Here is a 12,961-nt window from a genome sequence, read left to right as displayed (position 1 = left end):
CAAGTAGTTGACCGCTCCTATATTGCAGAAGGTATGTGACTGTTACTTTATGTGTTATTTGTATTTTAATTTTTTATTTCTAGCAATTCCATTGGTAATAAGCTTCCGAATGGATCAATAGCAATTCCCTTTTTCAATTTATAGGAGAAACTATTTTTTTACGTCACATTCCTATACCAATTTTTCCTCAACTTATTGTGCGAACAAAGAATTTAGGAAACACCAAAAATGTAAAACAGCTTATACGAATTTGATTAATTGAAATGAATCTCCAAAACGTAGTATAATTTGATTGACCTAGATAGATGACATCGAGACGATTATTTTGAAAAACAAGTGAATATCTCGATCTTTGCAAACGTTAGCGCGCGTACAAGGATTTTAATGAAAAAACAGAAAAGGGGGAATATCTCGAATACTTTGTATGAACAGGTATGGATGTTTTGAGTTTTGAGGCTTTGTGAGCTGGCAAGCATTTCTGTCTTGTCATATTTGATACAGTGTCCAGTGTCCATCCAATGTTCAGCCAGTGCAGATTGCGAGATATGGTCATTTTTTGCACACCGGTGATGTTCTTTGATCCGTGTACTGATCCTCCTCCCGGTTTCACCAATGTACACTTTTCCGCAAGATCAAGGGATTTTGTACACCCCTGGGAGACAACAGGTAGACAGGTAGAGGACATCAAAACGAATATTTTGAAAAAAAAACAAGTGGAATGGTTTGCGAAGTCTTAAAGATATTCAACATAATAGATTTTCAGAAAAAGTTGAATATCTCCGAAACTACTGGTGTGATTGAGCCCGTCTTCAATACGAAACTTTGTTATCACGGGAGGAATATTCCCTCCAAATTTCAAGTCGATATCTTGATTTTTGCACACGTTAGCGCGCATACAAGAATTTTAATGAAAAAACAGAAAAAGGGGAATATCTCAAAAACTTTGTATGGACGGCTATATATATTTTTGTTGATCTAGGTAGAGGACATCGAGACGAATATTTTTAAAGAAAAAAAAACTAAATCGGTCCAATAATTCTAAAGATATTCGTGAAAAACGATTTAAAAACGAATCGCTTTATCTCAAAAACTACTTGACCGGTCGGGCTGAAATTGTGCACTGAGTTAGTCCTCATTAAGACCTATAATCTGACAAAAGGTTAACTTTTTTAAAAGTATTTTAGCCACTTAATTACTCAATTTTCTAGAAATTGACCATCGGGAAGATGGCGGTGGACATATTCACATACAGACATGGTCCCCAAACTTCGTATTGTTACGTTTCAGACCATCCTACATTATTTCCAATGAAAATTAGAGAATGTGCAAATCGGACGATTACAAAGCTTCCATCCGGAAGCAATGATTACTATTGTTATTCATTATTGAATTAATTTACCGATTGAACTATAGTTAAATGGCTTAATATCTCTATCAACTGAATAATAAAACGTTCAAGTCCAAAAAACCGGAATGGAATTAATATGGACGATTTAAAGTAGAGATTTTATGAATTGCGCGATGGGCTAGTGGTTAGGGCGTTGGATTTGCAGTCGTGAGGTCGTGGGTTCGAGCCCGCGTTAGGGTAATATTTTAAGTTAACAGAATCGGTTTTTCAGTGATGACTGCGTTAGGGTTTGGTAAGTAGGATGCAATTAAAACTAAGAATTATCCTAAAAAAGTTAATTATCTTGTTTTTGTTATTATTGATAATTGTCATGGACAATTTGGTAGCCAGCCCGGCGCCAATCGCATGCCGGTATTGATTTTTTTTCTTCCTTGAACCTGTTACGAATGCTCAGGAGTAAGATTGAATTACTTGCGGACCGAGCTCGGCCCGTTCGTTTTTTCCTACCTGGGTGTGTCAGGATAGCAATATTCGACAGTGGCGGGGAAGCTATAGCCTTACGGCTGCATCTGAAAAAGAATTTGACGTAGACATTTCACTGCACTGTTGCAACGTACCGACATGTACAGGGTGTCCCATAGGAATGTGTGAAAACTAAACTCACCTACCGACCCATGTAAAATAACCTTGACTCTCCACGTTTATGTTACGTTTACTAGGGGCCAGTCAGTTTTATTCCAACTGTGGCAGGAGCCTTAGTTTGTTAGCAGTAATGAGTGATTTGACAATTCAAGAAAAAAGTGTAAAGGATTTTTGCCGGTGCTCCACCAGCAAATATCCCAGACTATTTTGGGCATCTCCTCTATCGCTCAATTAAGTCGGGCGCCAGCTGGATTTTCACGGAAAATCCAACGGTAAACCGGCCTCAGAGGATAACTCGTCTACCCTGAGGATTTTTCGTGGCGGGGCTAACAATGCCGAGCCAGCATCAGCGTAAAACGGTAGAGTGGGCGAGGTCCACCATACTAGGAGTATTTCACTCGATCGATCCTCGTCTTTTCAGCCGAGAGACTTCGATTAAGCGTATCTTCCAGGAGCCATTCCTCCATGTATCTTTCGCCGAGGATGTTTCCATTCCTCTGACGTATTCCTTTTCTCTCCAGAGTGGGTCAACTCTGGAGAAGTCGACCATCACTTGCGAATCCTTCTCACTCCTCGGAGCGCCGAACACTGAGAGGCACATACGACACAGGTATCCGGAGACTTGTTCTCACCCACCTGTGCCTACCCCTACTCAACCTCAATGCTCGATAAAAGCACTATCATCGCGGGCAAACACCCAGAGTACTCGTCGTGGAGGTACGTGAGATCGGGCCTCCAGGAGTCGGCCTAACTCCCGGCCCACGGATCCACGCCAACACCACTTCTTTCGTCCGAAGTGATGGATCCCTGAGAACATGGAATTAAAACACTCCACGTCCTCAAAGTAATCCGATCCTTCTGTTTGGGACGCCGAAGCGTCCCATTCTCTCGCTGTTCCGGACCTTGTCCTCACAACGGACCCCCATAATCCATAATGAACTAATGCCACCTACAACCGTCGTCGAGGACCGGACGATTTACATCCACTCGACTCCAGTGCCTATCACCGACTGTCTCGAAATCTACTAGGGCCTTCTCCCCCTAGTCTGAATATCTCAGCGGCGGTGGGTCATCCGTTACCCCACCACCACCAATCAGCTCGACGGCAATCGAGGGGGCGCTAGTCCGCTCACCTAGCCGTTGGTCCCTAGTCTAAGTCGATAGCGCCTCTAGAATCGCCCAGTTGGAACGCCAGTACGCTGGCCCGTTTCCCCCAAACACAGCTGGGCGAGTTTCTAGATAAGGCGACAGGGTATCGACAGCCTCTCTATAATGTTCAGAAGCATGGTTTCACCCAAACCACGCCTCTTGGCATTATTTGATTGGTCTATTCACCTCACGCGCAGTTCACTTAAACCGCCGTACGATGTTACTCTCATCTCTCGCTCAGCTTCTTCAGCTGGTGTTAGATGTCGCTCTCTCTCTCTGTCCCTCACTCTAACCATTCTTGACTCATTGGTTTTCGTGTTGGTAAAACAGTTTACCGTAACGAGAAAATCTCGTTACAAAAGATATTTCATCGAATGCTTCTATTCGAGAGGGAAAAAATACTGTGAAGCTTTTAGGGGGTTTCGTACTAAATTTGGATCCAAACGAGTTGCTAGCGAAACCACTTTGAGGAGGTTAGAATAAATTTTTTTTCATATTGATTGTATGACAAAACAAAACACATTACAGATTTTCGTAGAAATCCCGTTGGTTTCTAGTCATGATAATATTCTTTTTCTAGTATAATTGAAAATTTCGAGGAATACGGCACTTTGGATGATCATAGAGCTACTCTTCCAGGTCCCTCATTTTCTGCTGCAACAGAGGAGAAGGTCGATGAAGTTGAACAGTATTTCAAGGCAAATCCCAACTCATCCATTCGGAGAGCCGCTCAAGATTTAAAATTGACTAAATCAACATTGCAACGCATCCTCCACGTTTTTTTGAAACGTCATCACATAAAATATTGATGTGTAAGCGTTTGACAGAGAAGGCGATTCTGAGACGAAAGGAATTTTGTGAAAAAATGACACAAATGTTCGAAAATGGCGAGCTGCATGAAACAGCAATTGTTTTTTCTGACGAGGCACACTTTTGGCTAGACAACTACGTGAACAAAAATAATTTGAGACTTTGGGGATCTGAAAAGCCAAATTTTTTGGTTAAGAAATCTGCTCATCCACAGAAAGTCACTGTTTGGCCTGCTCTCTCCATGAAGGGTGTCTATCTACATTTTTTCGAATCTACCGTTACCGGGAATGAGTACAAAAGAATGTTAGAAACAAAATTCTTCCCTCATGCGAGAAAAAGAAGGCTTGTCAATGGACTTTATTTTATGCAGGATGGAGCACCTCCCCACCGTACTCACGAAGTTTTTGAAATTCTTAATACAGTTTATCGCGATCGAGTTCTTGGTTTGGGATATTCAAAATTTTGTGGAAGGGGAATAGATTGGCCACCCTATTCACCAGATTTGAATCCGTGTGATTATTTCCTGTGGGGTTACATAAAAGTTTCTTGTTACGCAAGCAAACCAAAAATAATCGAAAATTTGATAAACAACATTAAAAAGACTTCACGGTATTCCACAGGAAACATTAGAACGTGTATTCCACGGTTTTAGGATACGTTTGGATTATTGCGCCAGTGTTGATGGCTCTCATTTCGAAAACATTTACTATTAATCGCACTTGTCACGTACAATTTTTGTAAGCTGCTATTTTTGTTGGGTGAATTACATGTTTCAATAATGAATATACGGTGAAATAAAAATGACAACTCTCCTCTATCAGGAACTGTATTTCTTCTCGTTTTCCGTTTCCAGTAAAAAAAAATAATCAAACAGTTTTCACACATTCCCATGGAACACCCTGTATAGTTAGATGCATGGATTTCGCACGATGGGCTGAGACACAGAAACGGAACCCGGTAAAGCAGCAAAAATGCATAACATTGCAATGCAGCCTAGCCGCTGGGTTCATCTCCTGCACGTGCAGGAGACTTTTCTATCTGGGACGAGTTATTATTCTTCGATATACACCTAACCGTCACATATTTTTATGATGAAATTAAAAGGCAATCGATAATAAAAATTTAAAATTTTTCGTCTCGTATACCCTTTTGGGTTTTTATCATTTCCCAGGTAGGAAAAAACGAACGGGCCAGGCTCGGTCCAAACCCGGCGACCGGTCTACCGAATTAAGGGGCCGATTCTTTCGCCGGGACCGCGCCCGACTTGGTTGAAACCTGGAATGATAATATGGGGCCAGGCCTGGGCGCCGATCTCGGCCCACCATTGGTTGCCAGCGGTTGGCCGGGCTCAATTAAATATTACTTAATTACATGTACATGATATCAGTGATTGAAATACAAGTAATTCAATCGTACTCCTGAGCATTCGTAACAGGTACAAGGAAGAAAAACAATCAATACCGGCATGCGATTGGCGCCAGGCTCGCTATCAAACTGTCCATGACAATTATCAATAATAACAAAAACACGATAATCAACTTTTTCTAGGATGATTTTTCATTTTAATTGCGTCCTACCTACCAAACCATACCGCAATCATCGCTGAAAAACCAATTTTGTTAACTTAAAATATTACCCTAACGTGGGATCGAACCCACGACCTCACGACCACTAATCCGACGTTCTAACCACTCCCAGATAAGAATTACATAGGCTGACGATGGGAACAAGCCTGTATGAGCCCAGGGTTGGCGAGGCTCAGTTATTCAGGCCTGGGATAGGCTTGATTTCATCGTTCACTTGAGCTTCAAATGAGGATGATTAAAGGGGCCATTGGCGAGGCTCAATTCAGGCCTAGTCCAGGCTTTCAGTATTCAGGCTCAGTACGTCAAGGCTTAATCAGGGCTCAGTAAGGCCTCGAAAATTAAAGTTACTTTCGATTAATTTCCTCAATTTTTATATCACTACTCATTAGCTAATGGTGGTGAAAACATTATCATCATCTACAAACATAGCTATAATTTTCCGCCAAGTTATCTAAGCTACCCCTAGACCAGGCCTAGAGCAGCCCTTTGTGCATGAGGCTACATAATTATTATTATCCTTATCTATAATTAAGTAATCAATCGATTCTGAAGTCATAAATTCATCGGACCTATCATTTATTCAAGTTCAGGAAGTTTAATTAGGATATCAACAAAATAACAAAATAACACGAACACAAGTTGAATTTTTATACCCGAAAAAAATTTATCATCCTAAGAAATCGCAGGTAGCCCAGTGGATAGTGCGCTTGTCTACGGATCAGAAGGACGCCGGATCGAACCCCAGCAGAGGAGCAAATTTTTAAATGTTTGATTTCATTGTATTTCAATTTCCAGGTGCGCGGTAATAATCCAGGACAAATAATTAATAGAAACTAATGATGATAATAATTTTTTTCTCATCCATTGTTAATTAACCGACAATCACAATCACCAACAACACTTAGCAACAGTGATGTACGGTTCGACCGCACTCTCTTTCATAGTTTACTCCAAATTCATAAAAAGGGTTATGAAGCAATAAGAAATTGTTTATACAAATATCTGTAAACAATACTCCAGTTTATTTAGCCGAAGCTCGATTGAGCCTTTAAAATGTGGTAATTCAAGGCTTGAATCAGGCCTTGGCACCGAGCCTCGTTCAAGCCTTGCGGACTAAGCCTGAAACGAGGTTATCATTTTAGGGCTCAAGGAGGATTGATCCAAGGCTGAGCTCCACCCCTGATTGAGCATTTCCGAGTCTTGGTCCAGGGCTTGATGAGCCCCGTTTCTATCGTCAATTCTTACCTGGGCTAGCCTACCGCGCAATTCGTAAAAACTCTACTTTAAATCTTCCATATTAATTCCATCTCGGTTTTTTTTCGACTTGAACGTTTTATTATTCAGGTAATAGAGATATTAAGTGATTCAACTATAGTTTAATCGGTGAATTAATTCAATGATGAATAACAATAATAACTATTATTAATTACAATAATAATTGTAACAATGATGATTAATGTTGGATGACGATTCTTCTTTTCGTAATAATTAGCGAATAACATATGACTTCAATACCTACAATGTCACCATTTTTTTACGATTACCCCCTTAAAATTTTACCCTCAAGATTCCGCCCTTACCATTCAACCCTTACAATTTTACTCTTCAGATATTATCCTTATGATTCCACCCCTATGATTCCATTCTCATCATCTTACCCTTTCGACTTAACCCTTACAATGACAGCAACGGTTGGAGCCCAATGACCAAGCTCCGGGCCACCGTTGGCTGGGGCCTGGTTATCGAGCTCCGGCATGCCAATGTTCGGCCAAGGCTAAGCCAGATCTGTCAACCAAGGCTCGGTTACCCGCCCTTCTCCCGAGGGTCAAGCCCTGGTCCCCAAGCATGGCCGAAGCTCGGTCCAAGCTTGACCGCCCAGACCTGGCAACCCCAGGCTTGTGCCAGACTTGGGCTGTTTTTCCAACACTGGCATTTCCTACCTGGGTTGCTCCCTTCCCATCCCAAACCCTCTGTGTCGCATTCGTCGAAAGACAAGGGAAAAACCTGCCCAGGTGCGGTCGTCATTTGCGAGGCTCCCTCGGGACAATGAACTCGTGGGGTTTAAAATGTCACAAATCGTGGCCCTCCAGTCGGGAATCGAACCGTGGTCCCCCGCATGCGAATCCTACACTCAAACCACACAGCCATCGCTGTCAATGGGGACTCAGTAATAATATATTATTATATGGTGATAATCATATTAATACGATTCGCGAAATACACGTTGACTTCAAAATTTAGTTTACCTTGCTTAAAAATGCGCCACACCACGACATTGTTGTTGATATTTATTGCTAGAATTCACTGAAATCCATAACATCAAATATCAATGTTATGAATATAATGTGCGATTTAATTGGGGTTCCATGATATAGTATATTTCGTAACGAGTGCAAAAAAGTGTTTTTTGGGGAGTGGGAGGTTTATATCATGAGCCGCAGGCGAGTGATATAATCCCAGGAGCTAAAAAACATTTTTTCACGAGTTACGAACAATATTTTTCATCATAATGTGGCAGAAATTGGACTTTTAGGCACGCGGAGCGTGCCGAAAAGTTCACTTTTCGTCACAGCGTGATGAAAATAGTATTATATGTGCATCCACCAGTAGGAAACAAAATAGTGCATTTAATTTATGTTCGTATGTTTACATGCACAACTATACCGTTTTCATCAACATATTTCAATATTCGATGAATTAGAAGTAGTAGGATAATTGTTTTTGATTAATCCAGTTGATAAGAATGTTTTTATTGAAGGTTGTTATTCAATATTACTCGTTTGAATAATATTCAGATAGCGTGTCTCAAGTATCAAAGAAGAACTTCTTATCATCAATAATGATTATTTCTCTATGCAAAATAGTATTTCTAAATGGGGAACTCACACGGAGAAAAAAGATTGAATTTATTTGGCAACTTGTAGCAAACAACAATTCCGACAATAGCTAGTCTGTTTAATACACCGGCAAAAATGCTCTTTTTAACTTCCGGACCCGAAGGGAAAAAGTTATTGTAATGACCCCGAAAATCGATTGTGGAAATTTCATGACTTCTCCACTTTTCATGACCCCTACACTGAGAAAAAAATTTTCTAATATCTGAAACATACTTTCTTGAGACAAGTAAATTTTCTTCAATTGCTTAATTCTCTCAGGCATCTCAACTCACATGACCCGAGAAAGGCTTCATGCTTTAAAACATTCTTGTCTTGTTGTTCTCAAGTATGATTTTGTCGCAAATGAACTTACTTAAATTGCGTAGAAGAATCGTCAATCTTCTAGTCTTTATTGTTTTCATGATTTTTTCATTATTCACTTCCAATATTGCAACATGTAAAATATTCATGACGTAACGCAAAACGATAGTGATGAATGAAAATTTATTCGAATTCCGTGAAGTGCACACATTCTGAGATTTAGGCCATTGAAAATAATTTACTTCTCTCAAGAGAATATGTTTCAGATATTAGAAATTTTTTTCTCAGTGTCGAAACTCTCCCGATACTTTTTAGAGACCGGACTGTATAGGTGGGTGTGCATGTATGTTTGTAACCAAAATATTGTACTCCCATTTCTCTCGAATAAACGATGCGATTCAATTTTTTTTCACGCAATCGATGTGTTTTTATGTAACTTAAACCTAATTAGATTCTGAACAACATTGCTACAGCAGTTCTTTAGATTTTGCAATAGAATTTCTGAAAAAACGTCGAAAAATGAGGTTTTTTTAACTTCCCGACCCGAACGGAGGAAGTTATTGTAATGACCCTGAAAATCGAATGTGGAAATTTCAGCATTTCTCCACGTTTCATGACCTTTGGAACCACTTCTGACCCTTTTCAGGTACCTGTCNTTTTTTTTTAATCGCTGTATTTTCATGTGACTTGAACCTGATTAGATTATGGAGACGATCGTCTCAGCGTTTCTCCAGTTTTTTCCAAAAAACATTTGGAAAAAAGTCGAAAATTAGCGTTTTTTTGTAAACGAGACCATTTCTCCGTGCATAACGATGCGATTTCAAGTTTTTTTTGTTAGAAACGATGAATCGTGATATAACGCACAAATCATGGAATACGGGAAGACATTTAATCAGCAGTTCACTAGCTCTTTTCGAAATCGATATACATTCAAGAAACAATTTTATTTTTCTGATAAATTAAATCTTTTCTCGATGCGGAATACGGCGATGTGTGTGCATGGGAGTGTGTGTGAGTGCGAGCACGCACACGGATTTTCTTGTCTTCTATGGGTATTGCCTCGGAGAAATGTGAGAAAAAGATTGAATAAATACATAATAAAAAAATTAATGACAGAAAAAACAAATGGTCGGGAAGTTATTGGTGCGACCCGTAATGGGTCACATCCAATTCCACCAACCCCTACCGGTCATACCCTAAAGAGGGAGCGCGCGAAGCGCGTGACCGGGCCTGATTTTTACAACTTTGATGATTCCTCTCAGAGATTCAATGAGAGTGATTTCTTGTTATCGCAATTGATGCAACCTTGTATTGCATCCTTGATTAAGACTAGAGTGAAATTCCAGCAAAATCATCTCAGCGGTTTCGGAGTAATTCAAACATTAATTTTTGAAATTTGAAACTTTTCAAAGATTTTTCAATATAGTTCAATTTTTTCATTATTTTTTTTCATTCTGTTGTTCTTTGTTTTTTATTAAGAAAATCGAACAAAAAAATTTACAAAATTTAAGCCGAGAAAATTCAATGGATAATTTCCTCAATTCTGATTTTGACCAATCAGAGTGCAGTATTCGGGGTTACGTGACGCGTTTCACATTGGTAATTTCCCCGACTGCGGGGGAATTATCAGTCTTATAATTTTCCTGGAGCCTGTCAATTGTTTTCTACGAATTTAACAGATATTACTCACATTTTGGTGAAATGTGTCCCGTAACCCCGAATACTGCACCCTGATCGACCAAAATCAGAATTGAAGAAATTGTTCTCCGAATACCCCTCGAACTTCAAAATTCATCGAATATTTCCTTCAAGTTTTCCTGCATATCAATGATCGGGATCAGTTTTGCAGTAAAATTTGAATCTGCAAAACGGATCCCTCTTGTTGCTATGCCACAAAACATGCGAGAAATATCCGTTAATTTTATAATACCCCAAGGTATTATAGTTGACAATTTCCTCAATTCTGATTGTGACCAATCAGAGTACAGAATTCGAGGTCGCGTGACACATTTCACATTGATAATTTCCCTGTAACCTGTCAATTGTTTCCTATGAATTTGACATGCACTCTGATCAGCCAAAATTAGAATTGAGGAAATTGTCCTCCAAATGCCCCTCGACCTTCAAAATTCATCGGATATTTTCCGTAAGTTCTCCTATATATCAACGATCGGGATCTTCATCTGCAAAAATGATCCCTCTCGTAGCTATGTAACAACACATTCGGGAAATATCCGATAATTTTAAAGGTCTTGATGTATTTTTGCTGAAAATCTCCCAATAGAATAAATTGTATAGAAAAATCTAATTGTAATGAATGAAGGAAAGGCAACTGATCGGGAAATTATTAGTTCTACCCGTAATGGGTCACACCCACTCCCACCCACCTGCAATGGGAGCAAGCTAAGTGAGCGACCAACAACCCAGTCGAATTTTTATCGAGTTTTTTGTTGGGAAAAAGATTCAAGTCCATGAAATATCTCAATAATTTGATCATTTTTTTTTGACCAAAAATATCTAGAAAATTCGCATGTAAATATTTCACAAACTTCTGTTTTTTTTTTTATTGATTGCCTTTTGCTGTGCCAAAAATGACTTGAGTAAACATGTTTTTCAATTTTCTATTTCTCCACCCGTACAATATGAGAACTTTCATGTGAGAGCAACCGCAAAATCGATTTCTCCTCCGGATCGTTTTGAGTCAATCTCGATAGCAATTTCGTTAACAGGGGTGAATGCAAAAATTTCATAGAAATATTTGAAAAATCACAAACATCCGTAAATTCCTTCGCATATCATTATAGCTCCATTTCATGAACGAGCGGAAAATATAATGCTCGTTTGTAAGGGACGANGACAAATACATATTTTGTTCTAAAATTTAATTATCCACGGACATTTGATTGTTGATCATAAAATTTTTGGCAAAGTGCTGTTCTGCTAGATTTCAAACATAAACCATAACCTCACAGACTGTTTTCATCTCCGAGATCCGGGTATATATATATATATATATATATATATATATATATATATATATATATGTTGTGTATGTATGTATGTGTGTGTGTGTTTTTTTTTTTCGAGGTCTTGGGGCAAATATACCTAACTGCACGATAGTGGACAGTAACATGACGGTTACTGCCACCCTGTGTGCGGCCCTCACCCACTAAACCACTTGACCCAGGAAATTCGTCGACCCTACTTTCCCTCGCGGCACCACCGTTAAGTATTACTTCGCGAGGGAGGTCTCAACTATTCGCTCTTCCTCATTTTCCACCTAATGTACGTCCCCCTATCCTACTAGATGTTGTGCATGGGTAGGAGGTTCCAATAGGTTCTCCGTCTATCCTGCAGCTCTGCGCTCGCGTTCCTCTCTTCTGAGCTCCTTCATGACTTCTGCCGCGAAGTTGCTTGTTGCATCCCAAGCTGCCTGTGATGATAGCATAGCTTTCACCAGGTTCTCAACCAAGACTTCCCTTTCCAGGGCTGATTTCCAAGTACGCCGGCTCTCACTGAAACGGGGGCATTTGAAAAATACATATTGCGAATCTTCGTCATCTCCTGTGCAGACCGGGCATTTCGGAGAGTCCTCATGTTTGAATTTATGAAGATAAGCCCGAAAGCACCCATGTCCCGACAGCATCTGTGTGAGATAATAATTGACATCTCCATGATTGCGATTCAGCCAGATAACCACCCGTGGGAACAGGCGATAAGTCCATCTCTCGTTGTGTGTGTGTGTGTGTGTGTGTGTAGAGGGACGGGCTGAAGGAGAAAGCGCACGGATGAGGTAATGCAGAGGTGAGGCAGAAACGGAGGAAGCAAGTAGAATATTCAACGAGATTTCGGCGTATTTGGGATTTAGCATGGATCACGGGGTATGCTGTGGGTTCATCTGTCTCTTTCATTCATAGCGTGCAGGCGCAGTTTCAATGCGTCATGTATATGTACCGCAGGGCATTATCGACGTTCATGGGAATCACTCTTCCGATCTATCGTATGATATTCCCTATCAGAAAAATGAACATAAAAATTTGTACATAAATGTATATATCACCCTTGTGCAGCCCAAACTATAATCGTTGTCGGTTACAAAATATTTGTCATTTCGTTGTTTCTTCACGAATCTATCATTTGTTGTTAGAGGAGAGAGAGAGAGAGAGAGAGAGAGAGAGAGAGAGAGAGAGAGAGAGAGAGAGAGAGAGAGAGAGAGAGAGAGAGAGAGA

The sequence above is a fragment of the Diachasma alloeum genome, unplaced genomic scaffold, assembly GCF_001412515.2.
Source record: "Diachasma alloeum isolate Michigan unplaced genomic scaffold, Dall2.0 Dall_scaffold_00617, whole genome shotgun sequence".
Taxonomy (NCBI): Eukaryota; Metazoa; Arthropoda; class Insecta; order Hymenoptera; family Braconidae; genus Diachasma; species Diachasma alloeum.
The sequence above is the reverse complement of the archived record's forward strand: the minus strand, read 5'-3'. Positions refer to the sequence as shown.